We start from the raw sequence: 19,107 nt of genomic DNA on the forward strand, positions 1-19,107 counted from the left end.
AGTTATGGACCGCCGTGCTAACCTAGAAATTTTGAAACGAAATCTGAAGACTAGTGTAGGAAAATTGGGCGTGTCTAAAGCATTTTATTTCCAGCAAGACAACGACGCCAAACACATGGTTCATAATGCAAAGAGAGTCCTGATCTTAATCCAATTGAGAATATTTGTAACTTGCGCGAGAAACGGATCAGGACTCATCATATAATTTCAAAAACTCGCCTTAAAGAAGCTCTTCTAGAGGAGTGGATGAAAATTGATGTAAAATATGCCTAAAAGCTTGTCAAGTCGATGTCAGACCGCCTTAATGCCGTCATTAAAAACAAGATAAATACTAAAATCCAACACAATTAGATTTATTTATTTATTTTACTTGAAAAGAAATGTACGAAGACTTTATTGGAGTCTAAATAGCGAAATTCTTCCAATTTGTATTTATAGTTTTGAAACCATTTACTGAAATATATTTATTTTTCAGTTAATATAAAATGAAATGTGTCATAAACAAATGTTCATTAAAAAAATTTAAAAAATTTTTCAAAGAATTTTTGATTTTTATCAATAACATTTTTATTAGGTGCTGTACGAAGACTTTATTGGAACACTGTATCTTGATTTTGATCAATATTGATGACAGCTATATCCTATAGGTGTTCGATATGGGCGGTTCCGACAAATAATCAGCTTATTGGGGAGAAAAGGATATGCGCAAAATTTTAGATCGGTATCTAAATATCTATATATAAACTAAGGGTTTAGTTAGCGTATGTACTGACGGGCAGTCGGATATGGCTAAATCAATAGGCTCGTCACGCTGATCATGTATATGTATATATATACTTAATAAAATCTCCGACTTTTCCCTCTGGGTGTAACAAACTTCATGGTAAATTTAATATACAATGTTCAGGGCATGAAAAATTCTTACAGAAGTCCTAAATTTGGTATATCTAATTTTAATCAATCCAGCAATGGCATAAATATAACAAATTTTACTTAAATTATCTTCAGTATAATATCTTCATTTATCAGAAAATATCTTATTTCATTCATAACTAAAGATAACAGTTAATTACTTATCTTTGGAAATTAGTCAAAATAACATAGTCAAATTAGCCTCTAAGCAGCTTAGGATAATAAAATATAACTTCTAAGTATTATCCTGCCAAACTACGAGTATGCATGCCATAAAATAAATATTTGAAAGTTTCTTTATTATCTGTGTATTTATATATATATATATTTAAATTAACCTAAATAGACGTAAACCCTACAGGAAATTGTTGAAGGAAACAACAAAATCCTTAGAGGCAAAATTATTTTTCGAGAAATGCTCATGCGACATTCCAACTACAGTATTAACAAACGACTTGATGGAAAGGTCCAACTTAAAAATGTGGAAGTCTTCAAGCTGAAGGGTAAAATAGCTCGAGCTTACTGTGCTTTAACCTCTTATGAATATAAACGTTCTCAATGATATATAATATCATATTAGCATATCACATTCAAGCTGATTAACACAAAAAAGAAGTTCTTCCAGAGAGAGTGATTACTTCTCTTTAAAATACGCAATTCCTTTTAATTTCAGTTTATATTAGGAAACAATAGATCAGAACTCACAGATTATCATAAAACTGGTATTTGGTTGTGTTGTTTCTAAAAATATTCATAAATTCCCACCTACTTAGGTTTTTTAGAACATATTGAAAACTAATAATTTCTGCTTTTAGAAAATTATTACGTGTCGAACTTCAAAACTGAGTATAGCTTCGAGCACCCACCAGCAGATTAAATATTTTTCTGTAAATAGTTTTTTTACAAGAGAAGCAAACTACAAGGTTTAGAATTGCTTGCCGAAAGCGACATCTATGAGTTCGATATATTATGATATTTTTAGATTTTCCCTCAAGTGAGTTTCAAATTCACAACCAACAGAATGGCAAACAAGCACTTAGAGACCACGCCTATAAGCGAAAATCTCATACAATAAAACGATTCTTCAATATAAATATACATATAGAATAAAGGAAACGATGATTCCTTCGCCGCTCGTAGCAACATGTTCTCTCTGGCAACACACTTAACTGCATACTTAATTAATTTCAATGAAAATTACTCAAATTATGTTTCGTATTATTTATAATAACAGCCGAAGACAAGCGAAATCCGAAAGGCTCTTACTTGCTTTTGTACTTTAAAATAGCAAAAACAACAATTAGAAACCGAAAAGCGTACTAAAGTCTAATTGAATTTAGGAGTATATTAAAATTTGTATGGAGCAATCATGACTACATAAATATCAATATATATTTTAAACAAGCTTGCTAATAAACGCTCCTGCGCCTCCCATTTCAACCAACCCATCTGGCATATGGTTTAGGAATGGTGTGAGTAGTTCTTTGTGCATCCTTAAGTGCGTATCCCACTTCCTACTTCTGAAAAGCAAACTTACTTGTTGCCGCAAATACCAACCCATTAACAAATAAGCTAGAAGACAACAATAACTTCGGCTTTAATATCTCTATGCACACACACACCAGCGCCACCACAACGCAGGTTGATTAAATTTTCGCTAATTTATTAATTAAAATTAATTAATTAAAAGCAACGGCGAATGTTAGCATGCCACTACCGAGCTACTTACTAGATTTTGGTGAAACTGCGAATATTAAAAGCTTGAAATGCCTTTAGCAATTAAAAAAGCAACAATGTATCCTAATAAATAGTTTCATGGGTAAAGAAGTAAGAAACAGGGAAGACGCGCTCTAGTTGTAGAAACAGTTATATAAATTATTTCTCAACATCAGTAAGGTTTGGAGTTTGGATAATATGAGAATATTGGTAAACATAAACACTACAACAACATATATTACGAAAGTCGAGAGGGTGATTATGGGAAGCAGAAGTCGAAATATGCGTGAACTACACCTATATATTATAATCCGATATTGAGGTTGAAATTTAAGGTATTAAGAAAAGAAGCATGATAGTAAAGCGGTCGAAAAACGTGAATGCGTAGCCAAAAAGCTTCTATGCGCCCTTCTGTAGACAAGGTGAATCGTTTTAAGCTCGATTCTGATTAGAAATTGCAGGTCAGATAAAAAGTCGTTTTGTCATAAATATTTTTTTTTTTGGAAGAGGGTTTTTAGTTTTTTAATAAATAAACTTATATTACCGGAATTTATTGTCCTTCAATAACCGGTGATTAATTTTCACAAATTTTGGATTCACTTGATTTCGTAGTCGTGTGTCGTAGTGATCTCCAGAAGGACCTCCGAAAACGGTATATGGCGGTGAGGAAGTTTTATTACTATAAAGACATCGAAGTAATGCTGGAAGGACCTGTGAAAATTCAACTTTTTGATAAAATGGCGTCTTCCAAAAAAACATTTACATTTTAGAATGGCTTAATAAGTTGAAATTATTATCAAAACTCTTATTCTATCATTACTTGATATATACAGGTTGGTTGAAAAGTTTCTGCGCTCGAAATGAACAAATACTGTTTTTGGTATGAAATATATTTTTTATTCAACATAATCTTCCTAAACTTAAATACAATTATTCCAACGATCCTCCAATAATTTTACGTAATCCCTATAATGGCTTTCCGGAAGCTCGGCAAAATACCCGTCTACGACTGTAATAGCTTCTTCATTCGACCAAAAACGCCTTCCACGAAGGAATTGTTTCAGGTTTCAGAAGAGTTAGTAGTCACCGGGAGCCAAATCTGATGAATACAGTGGATGCTCAAGCATTTCGTACTTTAATTCGTTGAATTTTGTCTTTGTTAAAACACTTTTGTGAGCAGGTGCATTGTCTTGATGAAACATGTTTTTTTGTGCTGCAAATCAGGTTTTTTCTAACGAATTTTTTCATTCAACTGATTCAAAAGGCTGCAACAAAATTCACAGTTGATTGTTTTATCTTTCTGCAGATGATTAATCAACAAAATTACCTTTGCATCCCAAAAAACCTTCTTTGCTGATCGTGGAGACTTCACTTGCTTTGGAGCTGAACAACCAGCCTCAGTCCACTGTAAACGTTCTTGTTTCAATTTAGGATCATGGTGGTAGATCTAAGTGTCATCCATACTTAAAAAACGACGCAAGAAATCGGTTTTATTCTGAGTGCGACATAACTTCCCAAACAGCTTTTTCATATGTAATTCTCCATGTAAAATATGAAGTACTCGTTAGTCTGCGATGCCTATGTTATTAACAATTTCCCACTTAGTCAAACTTTGATCTTCATTAACAATATTATGAATTTGCTCAATGATTTCTGCTGTGTCCTTGAACACTTCTAACAATTGTACATAAATTTCCCTTGCTTTCAAACCTTTCAAACCATAGAATCTTGTCAATGTGGGATATTAAATTTTTTTCCTTATTAAAAAATACTCTAACACGTTAACTTCAAATAGCTTGTAAACAAAGAATTAATTGACAAAATGACTTGTAACTTTGCTTGTGTTCACACGACATATGTACTAACTTGAAAAAAAAATTGGAGAAGTACTGTTATTTCTTGGTGAGAGAAAAACCTTTTAACCAACTTGTATATCTTAGAAGATCGTGTAAAAGTTTCAAATCAATCGATCCAAAAATTTCGAAGAATTCTAAAAACAGCGTTTGAAGAAAAACACGTTTAAAGTGTTGGGAACTGATTCCACTAAATAAAAAAATTCTTACCAATACGCACATAATTTTCTGAGAATATTCTTAAATTTATGTGTATAAATTCTACTGTTTTAAATCTCAGAACGAAGTACTAAAAAGTATTAAAAGTTAGTTGTACGAACTCACATCGTATCTTATAATTATACTCTAATTAAAGAATTACTCATCAGATGACTTGAAAGCAGTTTGATGTCGTTATTCTGCCATCATCATATCAACAACAATATAGTTTTACAAATACCTGTTGGATTAATGTATAAATAATTGCGCGAATGGATCAGTTTATTAAAGAACACGACTTGCTTTCACTTCAATGGTTTAGTCAAGAGTGACTTAAATTCATATTTAATTCTATATGTACATACATACATATATATTGCATTCATATGATATAGTTGTCTTATTCATATTTTCTATATATCGAAGAAAGCCCTTCTAGGAAATATTTTTACTTGTATTTTACTTTATAATTTCAACAATATTCAATGTTTATAATTATAAAATAGTATAAATAATGCCTATATCAGGTCTTGGGCGAATATGAATTTATAGTCACGAAAAGAAGGCTTGAAGATATTATCCTACCTTAGCAAATACGTCTTAAGCGAATGGTTTTTAGATTCAAGCCGACAAAAGTGTGACTAGAAACAAAATCAAGGTTATTTTCGGGCAATTACCATGTAGAAAGAAGCCTCAAACTGTTATTCTTCCGTATTATCTGTCAAGCTAATACTTTCAGCTCCATTCATTTGGCGACCGAAGTGAATAACATGACTTCGAGAACCTTGCGAAACTAAATAGGTTACTTGCAGCGAAGAAGGCAGCCATGCCCAACGTTTTCTCTACTCAATTATTGAAGGCTCATATTTTCATTTGTGATTTGAGCCATAGCGGTTATATCAGTTAAAAAGGTTTCAACTCTTTAACTTTGTTGTTGCTTGCACATGTAAAAATTTTGATAAGGAAGTAGTGCAAAAAGACAGCATGCACAGAAATGATAAATCGAAGGTAGCTAATTGGAATAAAGATTTAATATCGAATTATATATAATACATCTGATCAAATCTGACCCGGACTGGTCCATTAGTAGCCTTTTTTATATTTGAGTGAAGTTTGATCTCTATAAATCAATTAGTATGTGTTTTGTAGCTGTTTGTTTGCGACGCGAAAGGGAAGGAAAGAAATCTAAAGATTTTTACCTTGGAAAACAAATTTAACAACGAGTTTATTGAAGTTTTGTGTTTCCTAAGAAACCATAGCTACAGAATAGTTGAAAATTTACAGAAGCGTTTGGTGAGTCTACTTTTTTGCGAACATAGATAACATATTATATTTGAGTGGCACAAGGCACATTCAGTGAAGGTCGTGAAGTCATCGAAAATTAGCCTCAGAAACAATACTTGAAAATCGTCGTGTTGGCCTCAGAGAGACAGCAGAGAAACTAGACATCTCTTATGGATCGACTCCACACATTTTGGTTAATGTTTTGGGTATAAAGTGTGTCAATGCTAGACTCGTACCAAAAGACGTGAATATTTTGCAAAAACAATGTCGAGAGGAGGTCGCAAAAGCAAAGACTCTACATTCATTAAACGTATTAATATTGTTGACGAGAAGTAAATTTATGAATATAATGTCGAAACTGCTCAACAATTTAACGAATGGCGCTCCAAAAAAGATCCAAAACTCGCTGAAGACTAAAATCCATCACAGCCGAGGTTTATAACAAGTGTACGGAAAATTGGATTAAGCGTCGGCATGCTTGTATTGACTCAAAAGGATTGCTAATGACTTGTATTAAAATACATAAAAATTTTGATTTTTTGCCAGTCTGAGTCAAAGTGCATAATATAAATTTAAATATACGTGCATCATGCATCAAAAACTCGACTCAGCTCAGCTTAATATTCAGCAAGTTTTGCAGATTGATCAACTTCAACGCCATAATATTGACATATAAATGTCACTCAGATAACCCTTGCGACCAGCGGTGCAAAAGCCACATATGCAGCTGCACATACATACATGCATATGTACGTGTATGGATATTTTCAAACAGCCTGCTCTTTTGCAATGCAAATCAAGCTCAAAACCGCCAATCATGCAAATCTAATGCTCCGAGAAATATGCGCATAATTAAGGAACGGCTATTACCAATGCGCCGCGCCACCACAACCGACGTTAGCATAATTATCGAAAACAAAAATAATAACAACAACCCTTTTTTTGCCGCTATTATTTAATATTTCCCAAAGCAGGAAAGCAAAACCGAACACGTAAATTCATTTGTGCTTTCCCCAACGCCGTTTTTTGTTTGCACTGAATACATTTCTTGTTGTTGTTGTTATGAAAACGCCATCAATGCGCTTACGGAAAACCACAACGGCATCAACGAAAGTGCGGCGCAGCACCCGGGAGAGGTCAACAGCAAAACACAAAGCAGTTGGCACAACAAAAGCACCAAGCAACAACAACAACAAGTAGAACAATGCACACATATGTATTAGCAATAATGCAACAATAACAAATAACGGGATCGCACACCGAGTACGAAGCGCCAGCGCTCGACCCAAAAACGCTTGCCAGTTATTTCGTAATTAAATTTCGTTAGTTTGCATATGTGCAACATATGAAATTGTTGTTGTTGTTGCTTTCGTTATTGTTGTTGTTATTGATAATAATTTTGCTGAATTTCTTTTGTGCTCGCATTTTGCATGCCTGAAAATTCCTTAATTTTGTAGCAAAACTAGGCGCTCAAACGCCCAACCTCGCGCTCCCCGCTAACGGTAAGCACAAAAGCTCTCTCTATACACACATACACACACATGGAAACAGCCAAATGAGCAAATCCAAAGCGCATTTGTGCCTTTGTCTGACATTGTGTGCGTATTATTAAATGCATTGGTGATGGCGTAGTGGCATATAACTGTTAATTACGCGCAGAAGGCATTTGTGCACGTGCGCTTGTGTGTGTGTTTGAGAACCATAAGCGTTCGACAGCCATTAGAAAATAGACAGGCCTGCAGCTAGCAACCACAATGCACATTTGCGCACAGTTTTGCTTACCATTTGCCACTTGGCCAAAGCAGCTTGCAACTCACATACTTTACATACTAATATATACCATACATACACATCATACACATATATTTTGTACGTGCTATGTGTGTAGTTGTCTAAAATTTGGTAAAAGACTGTTATGTGCGTGCCAGTAAATATGTGGCGGTGAACAGCTGTTGCTATTTTTTGCCGCTTATTAGACATTTTGTTGTTGCACAGACATATTTTGATGTTATTACCATAGATAACGATAATATTTTATGGTGTGAAAGCAAGTCCATATGGTGGTGGAAGTACAATGGGCAAAGATCGTTAAATGTATGCAGTTTTTTTTGTAAGTAACCAGTAAAATTTTATGCAAATACAACAGCAAAGGAAAACTTACTATAGTCTTCGACGCGTTTTATTAGAACGAGCGGCTAGGCATCGCACATTACTATATTTTCAATGTCCGGGACCCAGGGTAGAGTAGTGAGCCATGACTAAGCCCTGGTAACTCTCCTATAGAACCTAACTAGAGTAATCGGTGCTGAAATGCAAAGCTTAATAGGCCGAGCTAATATGAAACTTTATAAGTTCCACAATTAAATTAATATCCACCGAAATCTGAACGTGTCCAGTTTCTTAATCAAATCGAAAAAATACCATTTTTGGAGGTTTGCACATTAGGCACCTTGACGGCGATTAGCACCCTATTTGTCTTAAATTTGTGCCAGTCGAGTGACTTTTTCAAATTTATAAGAAAAAAAAACGCAGAGCTAAATTTGGAGAATACGGTTGATGGCGCAGCAGTTCGTAGCCTCATTCTACTAATTTTTTTCGCCAAATGGGACTGTGTTTTAATAATCGGCGTAGAATCGAGCCAGAAATTCGTCATAGTACAGTTGTGTAACAATTTAGCTCTAGTTGATTAACTAATATTATATCTTCCAAATCACCAAAAAAAAATATTCATGACTTCTTCGGCCGATATGACTGTCGTCGCCTTCTTCGAAGCGGATTCGCCGAACATCGAACACGCTTCTGAAGTGGTCTCACGGCTGCACGCGGAAACATTCGCTTCCACGCGTAATCAAAACAAACCTACAAGAATATTTTACCATATCGAGCAGTGTGATTAAGTATTCGGTAAATTATTAACTCGTGCTTTGATGTACTGTTTAGGTTCTTATCTTCCTTACCTCTCAGAAGAGCGGCAATTTCGTTGGCCATTGGAATAAAAATGGGGGCCTAGATTAAAAAACTAAGCTTTCAAATTTTCATATTTCAAAGTTTCACCCGGATTGCGAGAAAGAACTGCATTTCAGTGTTTTCAGCGAGTTTTGTTTTTCTCGGCTTCGGTTCATTTTTAGAACGCCGTTCCCTAGATTGTTGAATTCTCGTCGCCAGTTTTCATGAATGCTGGGTTCTCAACTTCGTTATCAAGCATCTCATTTTCGACCTCTCCTCGACGTCATTTTAGCAAAAGATTCAGGTCTTTTGATAAGAGTCATATTTGAGTCCAGATCAAGTTTAACCAGACGTAATACCTATTTGAAAACTTGAACTAATTTTAAACATCAATTAAATTTCTTATCTTAAGCTAATTTTAGAGGACCTCTGATAAGCGTAAAAGATCACTATTCACCTGGAAATACAAGAAGGAGTAAAACTTTTATATTCGATTACAAATTAATTAGTCGTAAAAATTATATATGTTTTCTCTTTACCTGTCCTAGTTCCGTTGTTATCTCTGCTTTTCAAATCCCACATTTTTGCTAGCGTATTCTCTAGTTAATAAGCATTGTGCTCGTTTCGTTAATTCTAATTCTAAATTGAAATTTCTAATGGCGGTTTTAAATAATATCGTTATGTATAATACATACAAGTATATGCAACTATGGCACGAGGGAACCGGTCTGCCACATTTTCATATGAGTGTTTGAGTGGGGGTGTGTGTGCGTCCTCATTTGTGTTGAAAATTTGCTTACGCATCTTTTGATTTAATAACAAAATTTCGTGCATATTAAGCATTGTTTTTCGCCTAACGGTAATTAGCGCATCGTAGAGTATTTTAGATGCAAATGGGCGAAGCGCAAAAAAACAAACACTTCGTGCATGCATAATAATACTCAGTCGGGTTCGTTGCCATTTTATGTGGCTTTAATGGTTAAAATGAGAATGACATTAACATACGTAACAAACGATTTTTTCAGTATATTCACCACACAAGATTTTCCAATCCGTAGTTTAGGTTATAGGCTGATTCAAACAGTAGATCACAATTGGGCTGAAGCCAAAAAAAATACTCTAATAAGTAGTATGCAGCATGCTTCTTTAATAAATAGTGCTACCTCGATGGCAAATAATGCAGATTCAATAATTGTATTAGGTGATTTCAATTTGCCGTGTGCTTCGTGGAAACCTTTCGATGACTATATCGTGCCGATTTGCAATCGGTCATGTTTTAATGAGTTTTTCGAAAAAATGTCCGAGTTGGGTCTGAACCAAATTAATTTGATTCCGAATAAATTTGGTAAATGCTTAGATTTAGTATACGTTGATACCTCTTCAAAGGGTTCCGTTATTCAGAGTAATCCTTTTGTTCTACCAGAGCCGACAATATTTTGACCTAAACAAAAAATTTTATAATAATTACTTAAATAAAGTAAAAAAAAATATTGTAGGTAATCCCAATCGTTTTATGATTTCGTCAACTCTAAACGCAGGATTTCCAAATTTCCGCCCGCGATGAAATACAAATCTATAATTACAAGTGACAATGATATTATATCCAATATGTTTGCAGAATTTTTCAAGTCAAACTACTGTAATAATTCTTCCAAAACTTTTTTTTATCAGCACGTGTTGTGTTCGAATACATTAATTAACGCTCCAATTATATCTGAAGAAGACGTCCTACTTAATTTAAATAAGTTAAAACCATCTTTTAGTTACGGCCCAGACATGGTACCCTCATGCCTTTCTAAAAAATAGTGCCAAATATATTTACTTGCCTTTGACAAGGATATTTAATTCCTCTCTTAAACACGGTATATTTCCTTCAATATGGAAACAGTCATTTATAATTCCTTTGCATAAAAGTGGATTTAGATCCAACATTAAAAGCTATAGAGGTATCGCAAAACTATTAGTTATACCCGAACTTTTTGAAGCTATTATCACTGACCATATAACCTTTTCGATTTCTCCGTTAATTTCCTCATCTCAGCATAGATTTCGTAAAGGGAATTCGACTATAACAAACTTGCTTGAATTTGTAAACCATGTATCATTGGGTTTTAGGGAACATAAGCATATGGATGTTATATACACAGACTTTAGCAAAGCTTTCGATAAAGTAAATCTCCCGATTCTCATGAATAAACTTGATCTGCTGGGCTTTCAGCCAAGATTCCTTCAATGGGTATCTTCCTCTCTTTATAATAGAACACAACGAGGGATATTTGAGGATACACCTTCAGATACAATTAATGTTTCTTCAGGTGTTCCGCAAGGTAGTCATCTTGGCCCGATTCTATTCTTGTTGTTTATTAACGATATCTCTTCAGTAATAGAATTCTCAAAAATTTTATTATACGCTGACGACGTAAAGCTTTTTAAATCATACACTTCAACTGAGGAAAGGTGTCTGTTGCAAACAGACTTAAACAATTTGGTTGCATGGTGTGATAGAAATGATTTGCCATTGAATCTCAATAAATGTAAGATGATGTGCTTTTCCCGTAGATCTGTGCACCACTCTTCTTATGTAATAAAACACCATATTCTAGAGCAAGTTTTTAACTATGTTGATTTGGGAGTTAATATGGACCCTAAGCTTAATTTTAGTCTTCATATTGATACCATGGTCTTGAAAGCAAAAGCTGTCCTTAGTTTTGTTAAACGTTGGTCTAAATAATTTAGAGATCCGTATATTACTAAAGCACTTTTTACAACTTTGGTTAGACCTATATGGTGTATGGAAACCTAGCTACCAAATCAATTCTGACAAGTTAAAGTCTGTTCAAAACCAATTTTTACTTTAGCGCATTTCCGATGGGATTCTAGGGTAAGTCTACCTTCATACACTAGTCGTTTAAAACTTATTAATCTACCTACACTTTCTAGTCGTAGGGAAATGCTTGGCATAATATTCTTAGTGAAAATTTTGAATGGAACAGTTTGCATTTCTTTTCTCCTGTCTGAAATTAAATTTAATATCCCGATTCTCTTTTCGAGGCAGTTTAGACCTTTACTGTTAAAATCCTGTAGATCAAATTTCGAACTAAACGAGCCATTCCGCCGTATATGTCATGATTTTAATTCTCATTACAGCACATTTGACTTATTTGACCCACTTTTCAAAATTAAAAAGACTTTATTGTTTTCTCTTAATAATTTAAAATGTAACAATTTATTATAACTATAACTATAACTATAAATCTTAGATGTTGAGATTCTTGTTTCTGTAGCTGAGCAGTTTTAGATCTCAACACTTAAAAAACTCTCTTGCCTTTTCTGACTCGGCTAATTATGCACGTATGCGGATTGCGCCCCTCGCGTCGGTTGGGCGGGAGGAGGGTAATCGTTGAAAGCAAAGCATTCATTCGGACATACTGTTTCCTCCCTTCACTTGGTTATCAAAGCATGAATTCTCAAGCAAAGCGAGAAAAGTTTATGCGAATCGGCCATAAGTGTCGGCAAAGCGTCTTGTACCCGTTGCAAATATACTAAGGCATTTACCATAATTTCTATTCCCGCCAGTTTAGATGGAGGTCTAAAGGTGTGGGATCCAAGGTGTTTTAACCTTCATCCGGCAAATGCGATAATCAATAGGACAATGTTCAGTTAGAACCCCTAAGATTAGGGAATTAGAGTCAGAAAGATCTTGTGACCGCAGTGTTCACCAAGCTCCTGTCAGCCCCAGCTGTCCAATAGTAACACGCAAGTATGGCTAGCTCCAACAGCAGCAAGGTTGAGGTAGTCTTCCTTGCCAATTCATCCGTTATACAGTTGCTTGCGATTCCGCTATGGCCCAAACTTGTCTTATCCAGAAGTAACCCGTTGCCGCTGATAGTGAGGTTAAGCAATTTTTAACTTTATATTACTATACCGTAAACTGCTAAAAGAGACCTTTTAGAATATTTCCATACTATATAAAACACAACTATTTCAGAAACTCAAAGTCCATCATAACCAACACATGTATTTTCTTTTCCTAAAGCTTGATAGAGAACCTTATTTTGTCTTTATATAATATAATTTTTTTATTCTTTTGCAGCCGCTTTCAGAAACGTTAGGTTAGTTTATTAATTATTTTAAATGGTTCAAAACAGACTGTTTTCTCGTTATACTAGTGGTCTATCTCATAAGCAGGCTAATGAAAGTACATGTGGGGCATTAATTTTAGATAGTGAGGGGGTTCTGTTATTGTTAACCCCGCGGACTAATAAATACAAGGGGGGACGAATTGCAATATGCTGAGGGAAAGCTAGCATCATCATATCTTCTCATCTAAGTGGTTGCTCTGAAAAACCAATCCCAAATCAAAAGAGCTAACGAATTGGCCAAGACCCAAGCAACTTTTGATTATTTCGAAAAGTTTCACTCGGAAATAAAATGATAAACTCGTCTTGAAACTAAGCAGTGTACCTGGAACATACTTATTGCTCAAATAGGTAATGCACCAGTTTATATGACAGCTATGTATATCCTAAAGTTGTACAATCTGAAGTATTTTTTCGAAGATTGTAGCACTACCTTGAACAATGTTAGGTTAGGTTATACTGGCTGGCTGTCACGTCATACATAGACCAACAGGTCCTTTGTAATGCCAGAATGAGGTTCAGTTTAATATGAGTTAAAGTTTTCATCATACATGACATCGACGCTTCTTACGCAGCTTAATTGAGAATTCATATCCAATTCTGATACTTCATCTAGTAATTTGAACTGCTAAGCTCCTAGATATCTAGCACGTGTTCTAGATAAGGTCGAGCAGAAGCAGAAAAGATGTTCCAGCGTCTCGCTCAAGTCTGCTTATCTGCACTTTCTTCATGTATCGTCGTTACATATACCGATCCGGCTCGCATGTGATGCCAGTAAGTTGTGAGTGTGTCTTTTTGTGAACTTGTGAGTAATAAGAATGTCTCTTTTCCTTCGATGTCCTTGCACATGATCTTAGCGATGCTGCATATCTTTAAAGTATTCACCCTACTCTCCTGTCAGCACTTTTGGAAATTTCATTGTGTATAATTTTCAGCAAGTTTAATATTTCCTATACTAGTATGGTGGCCAGATGGACGGCATTTTTGGAAATCTTATCAGCTATTTCGTTTTCCGGAATACCCTCGTGGAAGGGAACCCAGTAGCTATGCAGCCGATTTTCGGCAGCCACCACATCAACTGCCTCCCTGCTTCTTGCTTTGGACAACAATTTATAAAATTCGTGAAGTACTGTTAATAATGATGACTTGGGTTCGGAATCAGTTTTAATGGCAGCTATATTCTATAGTGACCCGATCTGGTTCTGGTTTTTACTCAAGTTATCGCTTGCACGGGCAGACGGACGGACGGGCAGACAGTCACCCGGATGTCAACTCGTCTCGTCGTCCTGATAACTGATATAGGTATATGTATATAACCCTATATCTAGTTCGATTAGTTTTAGGTGATACAAACAACCGTTAGGTGAACAAAACTGTTATTATCTGTAGCAACATATTGCAAGAGTACAATAAAGCCATAATACAAAGCAATATAGTGCGATATTTAAACTCAATCAGTATAATCGTAATCGAAATCTGCTCGTAAAAGTCACCAATAGAAAATTTCAACAGCAACAACAACAGCAAAGGCGCAGCAAGAAAATGCTAAACAAGCAAACAAAATGATTTGCCGCAATTAAATTTGCAATTCATATTTTCAGGAGCGTTGACGTGGCGGAAAAAAGGTCAACGCGTCAAAAACTTCAACAATACTTTACAGCCAGCAGAGTAGACGAGCGCCAACAATAATACACAAACAATAAATACAACAAATAATGGAGTATAGCAGCATGAAGCGCCAGCAGACGTCAGCTCAAGTGTTTGCCCTTGTCAGTCGAGCGTTCGAGCGCCAGCCAAAAGAGTCAGCACCGAGCTAAACAGTGGTTTGCTGGTGTATAAAAGTGTCCTTGCAACGGGACCTGCTGCCTTATGGCTTGCCAAACGGTGGCCTGATGGTCTGGTCTGCAACGACTTGACTTGACTTTCCTTGCCTACCAGCAGTCCGACCGCTCGACGACAGCTATCGCATTCAAATTTTTCATGGCATGCTGCTCAATCGCGGCAACATAAAGTGGCAAGAATAGAAAGGATGTACTGAGAAAGTGTGGCGGTACAGGGGTGTAGCGGAAGAAGGTTAGTGGAGATAACAAAACAAGCTATGTAAGGATAGCTCCAATATTGAATGCATTAGAGTTATTGTTGTTGTTGTTATTTTTATTGTTATTGCTTCTATTTCTGCTGCAGTGCATTCGTCAAGTGACGCACAACGATGGCTATGTTGACGACTATAACAACGGCAAGGACAATGGCGGTGCTGATGGCGCTGGCAGAGTAGTGCAATAATATGCTACAACAACAATAACAACAGCAATGTCAAAACGGCTGACAGCACAGCGGAGGCTAATTTTGTTGCATTTATACCATTAGTTGTTGCTGTTCTTGTTGTCGATGATGCTGTTAATAATGATGTGTACGCTTTTTGCTGCCTTTACGCTCTCAACTTCTAGTGTCTGCTTGTAGCTATTGCCGCTGCTTGCTTGCGCTGGCAAAGCATTTGCAGATAACTGGGGTGCGGAGTTGCATTAGCAGGCTGTAGTAAAAGTGGTGCTCGGGCAAAATGGAAAATTTATTGCAATGACAGTTATGGGAAATAACAATAATAGGCAAAAGCAAAGGCTTCGCGGCACAAATTGAACGAGGAAAATTAAATACTCCAGTGCTGTGAAGCGGTTAGAGACGCAAATTCAATGGCAAAAGGCAAAATGTTGACGACCATCGATGTTGAGTGTGCTCATAAAGATATCGCAGCATGATAATTATAATCTTTGATGGTAATTATGTGTTAGCTAATATAGTTGTTGGTATTTTAATTTTAATTCGATATGAAGTTCATGGATTTTCTTATGCGTACAAAGCTATATAAAGTTGAAAGCGTTGAAAGAATGCAGGAAAGCAATTATTTAATTTATTTTTCAAAGTAAATTGGAACTCTCGATAAAACCAAAAAGATATAATTTATAAAAAATATATTTGTAGAAGGAAACTATGTATTTTTCTGAGAGAAAATTACTTTTCTTGCTATTGCTTTTCATCAGAGTTTAGGTTTTATTTGATGCTGTTAGAAATATGGTTATTTTTAATTTTTGGCGATACTCGTTTTCTGGTTCTATTGGATGATTTCGAAGTATGTCAATTGTCTTTTCTCTCAAGCAGGGTCTAGATATTCCAACGAAACAAAACAAACAAAAGTAAGGTTCAAAATGAGAGTGTTTATTTAGGTGTGGATAATGTGCCCTCCACTATACCCATTGCTTCGGTTTTTTATACACTGCACAGAAAACGAAACTACGGGCTCGTTCATTTTATGGTCTGAGATCAACATTGGTTTTGAGCTTTAGTTCTGCTACTTAAACTATTTCAACTCATATTGATTGATACTTTAATATAAAATTGCTGTGACTGAGACTGCAGTTTCAAACTAACTTAATGTTTCACTTAGTGCTCTAGTAGTGACCAAAAGTATTTTTTTCCTGCCGTTAGACATCATTCCAAATTGTAAAAATTAAGTATAACATCCTTTTTTCAAATTTTTGAATATTACTTTCAGAAAAGTGGAATGAAAAGTGTGGATCCTGCGACTGTTCGCACTAACATAACAAACTAACAATCTATCACACGGATGCAGAACGATCTTAAAAATATTATTACTGATCACGAATATTTATTATATATCACGTCAAGGGGTGAATATCATTGTATTTAGGGCATGGGAGGGGATGTATGGTATATATTGTGAAGGGGATTGGGAAGAGTGATCTGCTAGTAGTATATATATAATCAGCGTGACGAGCTGAGTCGGACCACTATAGCATAAAGCTGCCATACAACCTACCGATTAAAACTAAATCCTTGTATAGAAAATTATTTAGCGAGATATCTTAATGAAATTGGACACGCATTATAGTCCAACGGTAAATTTTCCGAAAAAAATGTTTTGATCGGAACACTATAGCATATATATGCCATTCGAACTGACCGATCAAAATCAAAATAAAATTCTTTTTATATCCTTTTATAATATAAGAAATGAACCTGTGAAGGATATTATAGCTTCGGTGCAGCCGAAGTTAACGTTTTTTCTTTTTTTCCCCCTTAAGATATTGGTAGGAGTCAATCGATAACTTTTTAATATCTTTTGTTTGATTGTTATTTCATTGAAGCGATCTAATCAGTTCTTTTGGAACAACGAAACTTTCAACCAACATCTCACTGTGTTAAAATAGGCTTCTTACCTTCTCACGACGTTAATCTTTTACTGTATTTACGAGTGTATGCGTTTTTAGCCGAGGGTTTATTGGCAGACATTTGAAAGTATTTCGCCTATAATAGAAAAGGCAAAGCATCATTAATTTGTAAAAATTTTCTAAAACTGGAATTTACTTGTTTCGCATTAAAGTTGAATTACTCGACAGTTATATTATACTAGCTCGCACTTAATGAAAGCATTTAGCATACTAAGACTGGCTCGGTTCGTCAAACATTTTTCGCGCACTACCGCCCCGCCTCGCCGTCGTTAATACAAGGAAAACACTCGAAAAGCACGCAATTAAACTACACGTAGTGAGTACATACAACAACAACAAAAACACTGAGAATAACCGTACATGTACTCATGTAGTCGCGTTGTTGTGGCTTATGAGCACACAAAAACATATGCCTCATGTCATTAGGTAGCAGTGACCACATTGCTGCCAACACCATTCGTCCATTTCAGCCATTCATTTCAGGCGAAAAACCTGCAGACCACTCATTAATGTCCATAAACACCAGGACGGCCAGCGGCGGCCAAAGAAACCGATGAGGGAAGCAGTTGAGAGCAAAATGTGAGACAAATATTTATGTACGAGTATGCGCGCGTCGGTGTGTGTGTGTAAATTTGCGCATGCGTGTATGCCTGTGTGTGTGTGTGTGCCGTGTAGAACACATTGCAGGTAAATTAATTAATTTCCAAGCAAGTAAACAACATGAAAACTGGCATTACGTGTGCATTGCAGAGCTAAAGCAGCAACAACACCAGCAACAACAGTTTTTAAGGCAACTACTGCATCTGGTTGCCTTGTAAATCGCACGGACCAGACGCACTTAGGCAAACAGAAGCAGTGAAGCATTCTTTGTTGGACATAACACACATTGTTATACGTCTATTATGATTCCGGAGAGTTGTTGCTAGACAACAGCAAGCAAATTAATAAGGTTAGGTGAAAAACGGAGGAAAATAAAGTTATATATACATACACATATAATACTATATATGTATGTATATGCGTGCCAGAAGTATATTAACCTAATTATAAATATCCGGTAAAATTTACTACTTCAACTCTGTATAAACTCTTAAATTTATTCCTAAAAGCAAAAACAAAATTGTTTGAGATAGACAGAGTAATTGTTCATATTCAAAATTTAGTTGAGTTACAAGTGAATTTTTCAAAAAAATTTTAAGAATTTATTCGAAAACAACAGATGATAAATTTTAATTCCAATGTTACACTTAAACCAGCTGAAATTTTTGAACTAGAGCTAATAGACCCGACTGGTACTGCAGATAATGCAGTGATTTATAATTGATTAGAAAATCGAAATACTGCAGCATTCAAAATTTGAATCAGTGACACTCGCTAATTTCCTAATATTCTCCAGAGAGAGACAGAATGGGAGTGCAGAAAATAGGTGATTGATAAAATCTAAGTGTTCACAGTAAATATCCAGATAACACTAGCAACAAATATTATACCATAAACTAGATACGTTAAGTTTGCCTCAAAATTAAAAAAAAAAACCGAAGGAATTGTCAGAGATTCTACAATATAAAGTAAACGAGTACCATATATATAAATGATCAGCACGATGATCTAAGTCAATTTATATATGCGCGAACTGGTTTCTTAGTTTATGAGATATGGTGCTGGAACTTTGAACACACACTTTCCTCTCCGAGAAGCTGTTAATTTGTCGAAACGGCCGATATCGGATGACTATAAGATATAGCTGCCGTATAAACTGATCGATTAGAATCAAGTTTGTGTATAGAAAACTTTTTTATCTAACGGAAATTTATC

The sequence above is a fragment of the Bactrocera oleae genome, chromosome 2 (genome assembly GCF_042242935.1).
Source record: "Bactrocera oleae isolate idBacOlea1 chromosome 2, idBacOlea1, whole genome shotgun sequence".
Lineage (NCBI taxonomy): Eukaryota > Metazoa > Arthropoda > Insecta > Diptera > Tephritidae > Bactrocera > Bactrocera oleae.